The sequence below is a fragment of the Tachypleus tridentatus genome, chromosome 10 (genome assembly GCF_004210375.1).
Source record: "Tachypleus tridentatus isolate NWPU-2018 chromosome 10, ASM421037v1, whole genome shotgun sequence".
NCBI classification, from domain to species: Eukaryota; Metazoa; Arthropoda; class Merostomata; order Xiphosura; family Limulidae; genus Tachypleus; species Tachypleus tridentatus.
Window position 1 is genome coordinate 193,117,500 of NC_134834.1, and position 13,476 is coordinate 193,130,975.

A 13,476-nucleotide genomic window follows, 5' to 3' on the forward strand; every position below is an offset into this window, starting at 1 on the left:
AAAAACTTTTCATTTGTTTTGAGAACGATTCTCTTAAAGGCACAGAGAGATCTGTCTGCACTCTCACTCTAGTTGTGGAACGAAGTGCAGTAGCATAAGTCTGAGATGAGGTGGTGGACAGCAACTTTCGAGCCTCAGGGTAAGTAATGTTATGAATCATTTTCAAACGCTGCACCTTATTTTCTTCCAACCATTTAGGGCAAAAACGAAAGTAGGACGGGTGAGAACCATTGCAATTGATGCAATGAGAGTCTGTTTCACACTTGTAGGTATCATGATCCTTGCCACCACAACGAGCACATGCCAAGGAACCAGAACATGACGTCTTCGAGTGACCGAACTGCTGACACTGGAAAAAACATCAGAGGGTTTGGAATGTATGGTCGTACCTTGGAATTAAGGTGACCTGCCTTGATGGTGGCAGGCAGATGTGGTAACGTAAATGTGAGAATGAGGACATTGGTCAGCATCATAATTCCATCTTTGCGAGCAGGTATGCGCCTCACTGCAGAAACTCCTTGAGTGGAGAAACCAGCGAGAATCTCTGACTCTGGAATGTTCTTCATAACCCTCTCAACAATAACTCCTTGTGATGAATTCAAAGTAGCATAAAATGTAACCTCAATAGGTATATCCCCAATTGACTTTGAACGCAACAGAAGTTCACTGTGTTGAGATGTGGATGTTTCCACCAATATGTCACCAGATCGAAGCTTCTTTACTGACTTTGGAGAGCCAACAAGTCCCTCTAGTCCCTTCTGAGTGAAAAAGGGAGATATTTGCCCTAAAGGTTTGTCTGAAAGAGAATGTAGGATAAGAAAATGAGGTACAACAGAATCTTCAAGAAGTGGTCGTTTACCTATAGATTGTTTTTTCACTATTTTATTTAGCTTTTAATTGGAGTATCCATAATACAAAAGGGAAATTTCGGTGCCTACTGACCCCACCCACCATGGATCCATACGAGGGGACGCACTACAATGTCAAACAAGGACACTGCAGCAACGTCAGTGTTTCATGAGCACTATACCAAAACATCAGCATCAGATACAATGTCCACATCAACTGTTGAGAATATCCAACATTAGTACTTCGTTGACCCTAGCCCGAGTGGACCAGCTGATTGACCCAGGGGGGTCACACAAGGCCGCCCGTCTACAGGAATTCAAGGCCAAAGTTGTGTGTTAGGGTTGGACTCCTCAACCACCAGGATCCTCTCCTTTCCTTCACGGGTTGCCACGCACGGCAAACACGTTGATGGATGTTTAGATTCTAGAAGAGGTAAACTGAAAAAAAAAAACGGAACCTTCCTTGGGAGGTCCCCTCCCACGTACGGGAAACCACATCGAGGGGGGTAAGTCTACGGATTTACAACACTAAAACCAGTGGTTCGATTCCTTTCGGTAGACTCAGTAGATAGCCCAATGTGAGTTTGCTATAATAAGAACACGCAAATATACACCAAAACGCAGTGATAAGTGAAACAGTATTTCTATTGAATTTTGTTTCAAATTATCCGCGCGTGCGCGTACGTCACCTAATTATATCTTACTCTTAAAACTATTCTCGCTGTGATGCTTTTCTAAAACATTGATTCACAAAATATTTATATTTAAACATAACGACATTAAAACCAGTTTCTAAAAACTCCTGTTCCAAATAAGAGTTTTAGAGCAAGCTTATATGTTCAAAGCAGAAATGTGAGTCTATCTAGAATTATCCTTTTCGCCAAGTTGGAACTGAACTTGAATTTTAGCCTAGGTAATTTCATGTACACGCGTTCAGCAGAGAAGCATTTTGAATACGCACGAGATAGATTAATCAAACTTCAATGACGTGACCACTGACAGTTTGCTCTTTACATTTCAAACACGATATTTGATTAACGTTAATAAAACGAACCTGCTGCTACCCAATACGGCGTTCTTAACATAACGAAACTACTTCTACTGGCTTATTCCAAAACATTTTTTTTTTTTTTATTATGGGGGAAGAGAAACTCAAAGTCTCTATCCTATTTCCAATTCTCCATAGGGGTGAGCAACTTTTACTTTATGTTAGCATCGAGCGAACGCTATTTAACGGAATTAAAGTGAAAGACAGTTTAGTTGCGTTATGGTGGTGTTCCCTCTCATCCGGCGTTGTTTTCATTTCTGCCTAAATGAAGCATTTCCAAATGTGTTAACTTGAAACACGGTACATTACCAAAAAGAGACTACATCTTCTGTTTGCTACTCCGATCGTGTCTCCCATTCAGAACAAGCTTAATGACTATTTAAGCTATAAAGTTCGTGCAACTTGAAAGCAAATAAAACATCTCTAGTGTCGAAAGTCAAGTAAACCGAAAATAACGTTATGGGAAAACAAAGTAAATATAAAGGAAGATAAATTAACTAATTAGGTAAAGAACAGAAAGGACCGAAGAAGAGCTTTGACTGGTGGCGCTGGATAGAGGCTGAGAAGACGAGGTGATTTATGTGGTATTTGGAGAGACGCCAGTTTTCCTCACAAGCAATGGATCAAAAACCAAAATTAATATATTTAGTACTTTTCCCCTGTTTGTTTTGCGCAGAGAAAGACGCACGAATCCTAGTAAAACATCAGAAAATTTACAAATTTAAACGATAAAATCCGAGAAGAGGTGCAAATAGCACAATATTTTAAGTTACTCACTACTACGAAAACAAGTTAAAACAAGCAGCTACATGTGTTACATAAGGACACAATGCGTCAATAACACATTGCTCTGTTTGGTTGATACTCGATACGGCTAGATGGTTAGGGCGCTGGAATCGTAATCTGAAGGTTGCGGGTTCTAATCTCTGTCACATCAAATGTTCTCTAACTTTTAGCCGCAGGAGCGTTATAACGTGATAGTCAATCCCACTATTCGTTGGTAAAAGAGCAGCCCAAGAATTTGTGGTGGGTGATGATTAGCTGCCTTCCCTCTAATTAGGGACGGCTAGCCCAGATAGCTCTCGTGTAGCTTTGCGGGAAATTCAAAACAAACAAACTATTTAGTTGAAATGTAAAATTACAAGCTACATATTTATAAAGGGCTCAGTGGCTTCGCTTTTTTCGACTTACAGTTGGAGGAATGCAAGTTGAGATCTGGTTCACTTGATGCCCTTGTGTCCTCAACCAAGACACTTCACCCCAGCTGTTTCAGTTAACCTAGTTGTGTGATGGAGGTTAACCTGAGATGGACTGTGCCAATTAAGCTGGTGCTCAACACCGAATTCTATGTCCTATCCCGGCAAGGGAAGAATTTGGCCTTTACAAACATGTAAACAAAAATCAATGTAAGCAACATATGTCCACTATGGTCAAGTGACCGTAAGGTAGCAGATAAATCTGATCTAATCTAATTCCTTTTCCGTCTCGGAAGGGGGGTGGGCCTTTGCAAATAAAGTTACCTAGAGGCTAAGAGGTAAGTTCCTAGGTCTTCATTTCTCTGAGCTAGCATCCACTGCAGAACTCCGTCATAAAGGTGATAGTTCTGTCACATGGAAAGTAATAATCTTTTAACATGAAGCTTGTAGAAAAACAACAACTTATGCACACCCAAATAACGTTTCGCACATTGTTATTGAAATATGTATATAAAGGGAGGGACAAAATAACCTGCAGGACAAACAGTGTGTTATTAACAGGAGTAAGAGTTTAGCGATTTTACACTTTCTGTTGCACGGACTGTAGCAATACAAACTACCAAATATCGTCCGTGAATGTGCTCTCTATTGGACCGTTACTTTATATACCAAAGTTCAAGGCAATCCATTAAGAAATACGCGAAACATCAAATCTCCAATTTTGATTACAGTTCGTCTTGACCTTTTTTTAACATGTACAAATAATACCTTTTATGAATTTTTCAAATTTGGTCTAAATAATAGCACGTGTGCAAAGGTATTAAAAAAAACCGCTGAAATTTGATGAAAATTTTTGCGCAAACCTACGCAAAAAATCATGGGAGTTATCGTTCTAACGTATTTACTACAGCCTCATCTAACAGTAAAAGTAGACAGTTGAGTTTTTGTTATTTCGATTAAAGACGGCTGATTTAGAGCAACAAAACTATAGGGTGAAAGGACGTGTATATACTTAAGTATTGGTCAAGCAAACAAAACAATCAGTTTCTAGTTTAAGTTTTGGAAAGAATCATAGGGGTGGACAGTTATTATTGATTATCCACTGCCAACTTTTAAGGACTTGTTTGCTAGATATTATGAACATCTCTTAATTAAAGAGCTTAGCATCGCATTAAGCAATTAGTATAAATAATGATGTTTAATACGGCTGTACCTAGTGCATGAGGGTGATTGCATTACTATTTCTTTTCACATTTATCTAATTTAAGTACACTTTACTTTTAAAGACCAAAAATACTTTTATGTATCAAAACATTTTCAAACTGCACATGTGAAATATTTGTAACATTTAGATAATTAAAAACCAACTTATGTTATCTGTTACTTTTACTATTGTATCTCTGTACATGTTGGGTCGATTTGACCGACCTCTTAACCACCATAAAAATTAGAAAATAAATATAAATTATACTTCTCTCGTTCTAGAATTGCTGAAAATTATAACAGAAAAATATATATGATATATATTTAGTCTAAATAGCTTAAATCTTATAACATTATACATTTATATATATTTATTATTTTATTATACTGGTCTTTCAGCCGTGTCTGGCTGACTTTACAGAAGTTGCAATAATGTGTCGTACGTTCATATATATTAGCATATCCAAGATTATAAAACTGGCCTTTATAAAGTGATCTGTCCTGGTTGTGTTTTAGTGGACTAGTATTTTGTAAAATACGGTCACATTTCAGTTGTAATACATTATATACACTATTACTATTTACAATGCGAATACAAAGGTCGTAACTAGAAGATATATTTATGTTCTGTTCTATGTTTTAAGTAAATTAAGTTTAAGAACATATTTATAAATATAATTTGTTTTTCAATTTCGCGCAAAGTTACACGAGGACTATCTGCTCTAGATGTCCCTAATTTAGCAATGGAAGTCTAGAGGGAAGGCAGTTAGTCATCACCACCCACTCTTGGGCTACTCTTACCAAAGAATAGTGGGATTAACCGTCACATTATAACGCCCCCACGGCTGAAAGGGCGAGCATGTTTGGTGCAACGGGGATCGAACCCGCGACCCGCAGATTACGAGTCGAACGCCTTAACTCACTTGGCCATGCCGGGCCAATACACAAAACATACTACATCATTTTGACACAAAAATTAAAATAATTATTCATTTCACAGAATTTTACAAACTACTTATTTTTTAATAGCATAATTTCGTTCTTAACACACCTGCTATCTGCTGAGCCCACCGAAAGGAATCGAGCCCCGGATTTTAGCATTGTAAATTCGTAGGCTTACTGCTATACCAGTTGGGGAACATAGTATAAGTTACCCGAATGCATTTTAATACTCATTACAAGCCGTCCAAAGTTTCTAAGGACAATCAAAACGTAATTTTCTAATTTATAAATTTCCCGAAAGTGGCAACAGTGCGTCACAACTAATTAAATGGGAAATTTTGAACTAAAAAATCCTATAGGAAAAACAACACGAATTTTTTTTCGAAAATCGTTAAAACATTACAACACTATGTTAGTGCTATAAGACACAAAGCGTGAAAACCGAACTGAAGGAGTTTGACATTTTTCCTCACAAAAGCATTTGATAGTCCTAATTAATATCATTCCTATTCTGCACTCGTCAATTCAACATTTTTTGTGAAGTAGCGCTAACTTTAATTAACGTGGCCGTGTTTTAAGTTATTTAAAAAATAATATTAATAAATTTTGAGTAATTTCTTAGACTACTGTAGATGTTTTTAGAGCCTAGACTCTGTGTTGAGTGTTCAATGAGTGATTCAGTTCAGTGTCATAGAAGTTATTCGGTGTTAGTAATGACAGTTATCGCGCCTATTAGCAAGAAAATTATGCAAGTTTATTTACAAACATTAGGCGTAGGTGGTATTAGTATAGTAGTTTCTATTAAAACGTTGTTTTTAAAGTTAGGACTACGGCTTGTATAGAAGTGAATGTGGCTATAGCAAATATTTACAGACGAAACATAAATTTATTAGTGTTACCTGGACTGGTTCTGGTATTATTTCTATTAAATACGCCAAAAGAACCCGCACAACGACAAAATGCGCTAAAACAGTATCAACACACCGTATAAAATTATTTCGAAAATATTTATAACTATCTAAGTAATGCCTCATGAGTACTTTTTAAACCTAACAATGACTCGAAGTTTGAATACGTATCTTTAAAAATGAAACAAACAAGATTAGTCTAAGTATTACGTATTATAATGAATCTCATAAAGCCTTTCATCTTAATATCGATTAATCAAATTATTATGACAAACAAACAAAAGGTTACTAATTTATTTAAACAGCAGAGGGCGTAACAAAAATCGTCCAGAATATTACATACGAATTGAATGAAATATTAACCTGTCGTTGGTCGGTATTATAGTATTTGCATATATTTTTAATTGTGGACGTTTCTAATATGCTATGGAAGGAAAGATGTTATGGCGGTTAATTTTTTCATTACTTCAGTATTGTTTTTATACATTTTTTTTTTCAACTCATTGAAATAATATAATATTTTCCATTTGTTATTATTTGTTCAAGAAAGTTACTCGCTGGCTAAACATAATACGATCATATCTTCCTAACTACTATTGCATTTCCAGTCTCTGGCGTAATTAATAAATGGAAAAATATACGTTAAGTGGCTTGGTCTATTTTTTGAATATACAAAGGAGTTGAGGATTACCCTATTTTGTTAAAGTCACAGAACAGTGATGTTCTAAAGACTGAACAAATATCCGTTCGAAAAATTGTTTAAAGGCTTACAGTCTTTATTCAGGTAATAACGGTCACTCATTACGAGATTTCTCTAACGAGTGTTTGCTTGTCTGCTTTTAAAGTAAAGCCACACTGGTCAGCTGTTGTCCATTGAACCGTTGACTTTAGCGCTGTAAGTCAGTTGATTTATACGCTTTTCCATTGGGAACAATTAAGTTTTAGTTGTTTCAGTAAAAATTAATTTATCTTCAAAATGCACATATTAAAGTATAATTTAAAAGTTTATCGAAAGAAGAGAAGGAACAACAGACATGACGTTCCTAAAATTTATACTTTTTAAGACATAAAATATTACACGTTAATTCAATAAAAAGTCTTTGTGGGAGAAGTTACGTTCTAGCTTCTGATAACACATAACAAATAAATAATGTTTATTAATTAAAGCAATCTCTAGTGATTTGTGTATATATTACTTTTTGTCCAATTAGTTGTCGTTTTGGTTTCCTTAGTACAAAGCTACACAATACGCCATCACCACGTTATCCACCGCAGGGAATCCAACTCCGGATTAGTCTATTGTTGTTTTTTTCACTCAATTTAACCTGCTGTGTAGATGTCATGCTTAAACAATCTACGCTACGTGTTGAGGATTTGTTTATTGTTAGGTACAAAGCTACACACTAGGCTATATGTGGTAGGCCAACCACGAGTATCGAAAGCTGATTTTTAGTATTATCAGAATCACCGCTGAGATACTGGTGGAGGCGGGTGACGGAGGGTTGAGAAAATGTTCACTGAGCATATAAACGTTTTATTTTCAAAGTTGTTGAAAAGTACACAAAATTATCTCAGATTCCATTAAAACTGATTAATTTTTTTTAATGAACTGTGTTTCTAGTTTGATTGTTTGTTTGTTTGTTGTTTTTTGAAATTCGCGCAAAGCTACACGAGGGTTATCTGCGATAGGCAGTGTAAGACTAGAGGGAAGACAGCTAGTCATCATTACTACCCACTGCCAACTCTTGGGCTACTTTTTACCACTGAATAGTGGGATTGACCGTCACTTTATAACAACCTCACGTCTGAAAGGGCAAGCACGTTTGATGTGATGGAGCTTCGAATCCGCGACCCTCTGATTGCGAGTCGAATACCTTAACCACCTAGTCATGCCGGGCCTTTAACTAATTAGAAAACAAAACTCAATAACAATAATACTCAAATCAACAAGATATAAATACAATGTAAACACAGCGATAGTCAGAAGTCGACAGTACTTGTAACAATAGGAGTGGAGTAGAACTATTTATAACAACAGGAGAAAAACGAACGGTATTTGTAACAATAAGAAAGACATATAGAGTACATTATATAGCCACAAGTAAAGTTCGGACATCATTCTGCAACGGAGACGGCCTCTCCAACATGTTTATTTAATTGTTTTATCAGACGTTTCTAGTAAGGTTCGATTTCAACTGTCCAGAGCGATACGAAAGTGAAAATAATACAGATGTAGGTAGTATACGTTATAAAGGTTTTCAAACTATCTTAACGAAAAGACTGCTAAAATACAGTACTTTTGCCTGAAAGTACCACGCCATGTTTAAGTTATTTTATTTTGCAGTTTAATATCAACACACTTGACCAGAATGCATTCATAATTCCTGTCTATATAACTCGTTGATGATAAATTGTGTAGGACTTACTTTATTTTCTTTCCACACAGGGCATTGTTTATCGTAGTATTTTGTATACGTGATAATCAACAGACTTTGTATGTCGGCTATTAATCATTTTAAAATATTGTTATCACCAGTATTACATTGCACATACAAAAATGAAATAGTATAGGCAGTTTTTAAATTATAGTAATTATTTCTTCAATGCAATAAGTTTAGCAGCCAAACGCATAATATAAATCAAAGCTGTATCGTCTTACCTAATTCTGTTTTTCCCAGACGAATGGTAACTAGCTGTTATTATAGTAGAGAAGCCTCCTTTAACTTTCAGAATGTGCAGATATTATTTTCTCTGACTACTGATCGCGCTGTCAACGATCCTTTAACGGATTAGACACAACTACGACAACACAAGTATGTAGTGAACTGAATCTCAGAGCTCTATGTTCTCTCGGTAGTGAGATCGACGCATGCCATTTCCCTTGCAAGGGGTGTCTGTGTATATAAAAAACAACAACGTTAATGTGTGGTTAAACGTATTTGGATGGAGCACGTGCTGGCAGTTTTACCTTAGACGAAAATAATAAAAGCTTAAAATAGTCAAACTAATTAACGCTCTACTCTCTAATCCGTATTATAACAGTATCTTGTACAGAACTCTTCTTAAATAAGTTAAAATCATATATATATTATTCTTGTAACGTTGTTCTTTCGTTGGCGAATTCTTTTAAATTATCTCGTTAAAGTAATTCGACATCCAGTCCACTTATAATAAATCACTTTTTCTCTCACTTTACGTTTTTACACGTTCTAACGTTGTGAGAACTTATAGGCCACACTTACAAATGGCACTAACTGCATCAAACTAATGTAAAATAATCAACTTACTCTCTACATGTAAGTCAAAATACGTTATATCTTAGACAGATCAAAATACTTCACAAAAACACACACTAATTCTCTATATCAGCTGAAACACAACTCTGTCTTCTTCAATCTATCTTTCCTTCATTGAGTCACTCTGAAAGCTAAGTTAACTTACTGAGTTACTCACACGTGTCTACGTCTAATACATATTCGAGACATTTTACAAAACCTCTAGGTTATTGTAACATCACTTCAGGACAATTTAGGCTATCTTTCACAAATTACTTGACTTTAACATCATGCGCCCTCTAACCAGCGTCTAAATTACAACATGAAAAATATAGCTTATATGTATATATTGTAACAGCTGCAGATGTATGTATAACATGCGACTAAGACTTTTTATCATATTCAAGTACTTGGACTCTACCACTAATGGTTTCTAAGAGATATCTACTTCTGAATTGAAAACAACTCTTTCTAATGGAATAAATAATACACTAGCCAAAAGTTCTGTCCATAAAACAAAAAAATCTCACGAGAGGTCCTTTTCATAATACATTGTCTAAAATCATGAGTTGCGTGTTTGATTTATATATTATTTTCAGCATTAGTCAATACATTCTCGTCTTCTAATAACATTGCTTAGAAGCTACTGTAGAGGTTTTAGAATATTATATAGATTATTCATCACATAACGAAACAAGACTGTCTTGGTTTCCTCTCAGTCCGCCTCATGGTAACAAATTATTTAGCAAAGTTAATGTTTATGCAAATGTTAAGAGTGCTCTCCTTACAGTTAACAACTTTTTAATTAAAATTTTTTCAAACATTTTTAAGCCTAATAGCTGACCTAAAGTTTTTACTTTATTAGACCTTTACTCAAGCCTTACTAGTTTGAAATGTGTATGTAATACCACTTGTTAAGATCTATTGTTTCTATTTCACACAAAAACTATCAATTTGGCATCATTTTATATTCTGTTTAAATTCTACAGACAATCGTAAGTGAAATTTGAAAAAACAAAAACTTCATCTAATGATGATGGAGAAACATTCACAGGCTTTATTGATTTTTACATTCTTCCTCCAGCCCATTTGAAATATCTGAAAATTTTCATTAGAGGTAATACTTTAATAGAATTTTATAATATCGTTGAGGCGCTTTGGTAGCCTACAACCAAAAATTTTCAATATTAAAACATAAAATTCCATCACCTAAAATCATGTAAAAATAAAAAAAATAAACTTTAATTAAAACAGTACTTACTGGAATTTATTCCATGCTGATTTCTATTGAATCTATTTCCAAAATAATGTTAAGTCAGACAAAATTATTCAACAATGTGCATTTAAGCATTTAAACAAAAAAAGAAACAAATTTGGTTAAACTGTCAAATTAAAGATCTCGATTAGAAACAAAATAAACCAAACCAAATAGACTACGAATTATTTGAACGTTGCCAGAAGTAAATACAAAATCAACTAGAACACCTTAGGAGATAAAGGAGGACAACCGGCCCATCTTGGTTGGTACTATCACCCTAAACTCTCAGCTTTGTCATTTTCGTCACCAGAAACAATTTCGTATGTAGCAAATTCCCTTGAATACTTTCTTTTTTTTTTAATTTGAGCAAGTTATTCGATGAATAAATAACCTAAATAAAAATGACAACAGTGCATTAAAAATTAAAATAAATAACAAAAACAACGATAACACAAACCTGACTTTTCTCTTGACTGCTTTGTAACTCCCCCTCATTAGTACAGAGGTATGTTTGTGGGCTTAGACTGCTAAAATCCGAGTTTCGATACCCGTAGTGGGTCGAGTACAGATAGCCGTTTGTGCAGCTTTGTGTTTAACTACAGACAAACTTTGTAACTTCCAGGAATTTTTTTTTCAAGCTGGAGTAAGACTGTATAACAAGAAGGACTTTATTAAGAAACATAGTTGGAAATTATTTTATGTTTATGGTGGGGATTTGAGTAAAGGTTTTATTTTGTATTTATTTCCCCCCTTAAAAAATAATTTCCCAGTCTACGTTTAAAACCATCACAATTTTAATACTTCATTATTTTTCAACGTCATACATTTCATCTGACCAAATTACTATGTTTCCCAAAGTATTTCACGTAGGCGTACTAGCTATGTGGAGTATAGTTTAATTTAAGTCATTGAAAACATTACTTTAAATTTTTTCTTCACAATATAGTATCTTTAATAAACTGACTCTCAGGCGAACAATGTTTTACCGCAGATTAACATATTTTCACACTTAAGGAACTGTTGGATGTGTACAATATTTGACCGTAGGTCTATTTCTAAAAACGTTAGGCCTAATAACAGGTAATTTTAGGACTCGGGAATGGAAGTATTTTGAAATTTATCAAAACTGTTTGAACTTTCCACCTATAAATGATTGTTTTTATTATTGCAAATATTTGGCTTCATTGTCTTCATATACGTGATATTTCATTTCTCTTGTTTGCTGTACTTAAATGCATTACTATAGACACCTGGTTTTTAGCGTTTAAAGCCCATAGATGTGCCGTTGTTCCACTTGGGGAAGGACGTTTAACTTTAAATTTAACAAAACAAAATCACCCTTAAGCGCAGTAAATTGCGGTAACAGAAACGATTATTAGCTTAGAAAAAATTTTTCCTTTGCTTATAGTTCGAAAGTTTCATTTATGATAATGGTTAACAAAAGGATTTTTAATATATCATTATAGTTATCTTATATTTCTTATTATATCTCTCAAACACCCAATTACTTACTAATATCAATTGAATTCAGGCCAAATAGCAACATTATTTCTTATAAAAGTAACATCGAATACTCTAGGAAACCAGTAAAATGTTTTAGATTAAAACTCACACAATTTCCCACTTTGCACAGGCATTCTTTACTGCGCATCTTATGAGGTTTTTAGTGACTTATATTCAAAAGTAAATTAAACTGCCTTTTATTTGTGTTATATTAGTTAGTATAGCATAAAATGATAGTTAAGATCCATATTTTAATAGTATATAAGTTTTAAGTTCTTAATTTTATAAGGCAATATCAGAGAAATCACGATTTTCCCTAGTGACATTCTTTCTCTAGGGTTTTTTCCCTTTTATTCAATTTATTCAACATTTCTTCAACAAGTACGAAGATTAAGGTAAATTACTCACTATAATGTTGTCAAAGCATAATGTTCATAGCCTTCAATCTTTTTTGGTTACACACCCATCAAAAAGAAAATCACCCTCGTCTTGCCACACCCACCTGTCATATTCTCTCTTTCAGAATTTGTTATCCATTACGCTTAATTTATGTTATTTATAATCAATATAAAGCCAAGATTTTTATCTATCAAACGAAGTATTATAGTAAGTGTTTTATTTACAGAACTGGTTAATATTTCTTTTAGTACCAGCTTCGTTCCTACGGAAAACGTATCGACTAGCTTAAACGAATTTGTAATTGCTCTTGTAAAATAGTTAGAAAGCCAGAAAAAAAATTGTTATAGCCATGGAATATTGTCTGTTATTTACATGTTATTATTCTATGTGGATTATTTAATTAAATAAACATTATTTAGTGAACTACTACCACTAGGATAAAAAGTAGGGTTAAGTGTTATAGACAGTCGATAGCAAAAAAAAGAGAAAGCATTGGTAAGTACATTTTTCTTGTTTTTCACGTTTATTCTTTATTTATTTTTAATAAAACTAACTCATAAGTAAAAATAAGGAAAATAAATAACAATATAACATGTATTTCATAAGACACGCACGCGAGCAAATTGGAGTAGCCAGTATGTAATGTAGTTCGATAGTGTGCTCAAGACAGATATCGAAACCCGTTTTTTAGCGTTATGAGCCTACATATTTGCTGCTGTGCTACTTGGTGGAACAAAAGTGCATAAGATTCATCAAGATAACAAAAGGTTATTGACCCCTCGAGATCACCATCATCACACATGTATTAAATTAATCAATCATAAACCTAAAATTGAACAGAAACTTTGACATCCAAATATCTGTCAAAGAATAGATTGTCATATACCTAACACACA

At 34.2% G+C, this 13,476-nt stretch overlaps 1 pseudogene across 1 annotated transcript in view; it reads right to left on the reverse strand.

Annotated features, from left to right (window-relative positions):
- Positions 1-9,049, reverse strand: part of LOC143227871 (Na(+)/H(+) exchanger beta-like) — a 74,886-nt pseudogene extending 65,837 nt beyond the window's left edge. The window contains exon 1 of the transcript XR_013015117.1: positions 8,805-9,049. The product of XR_013015117.1 is annotated as a Na(+)/H(+) exchanger beta-like (transcript). The remainder of the gene's footprint in view (positions 1-8,804) is intronic.
- Positions 9,050-13,476: the final 4,427 nt, after the last annotated feature.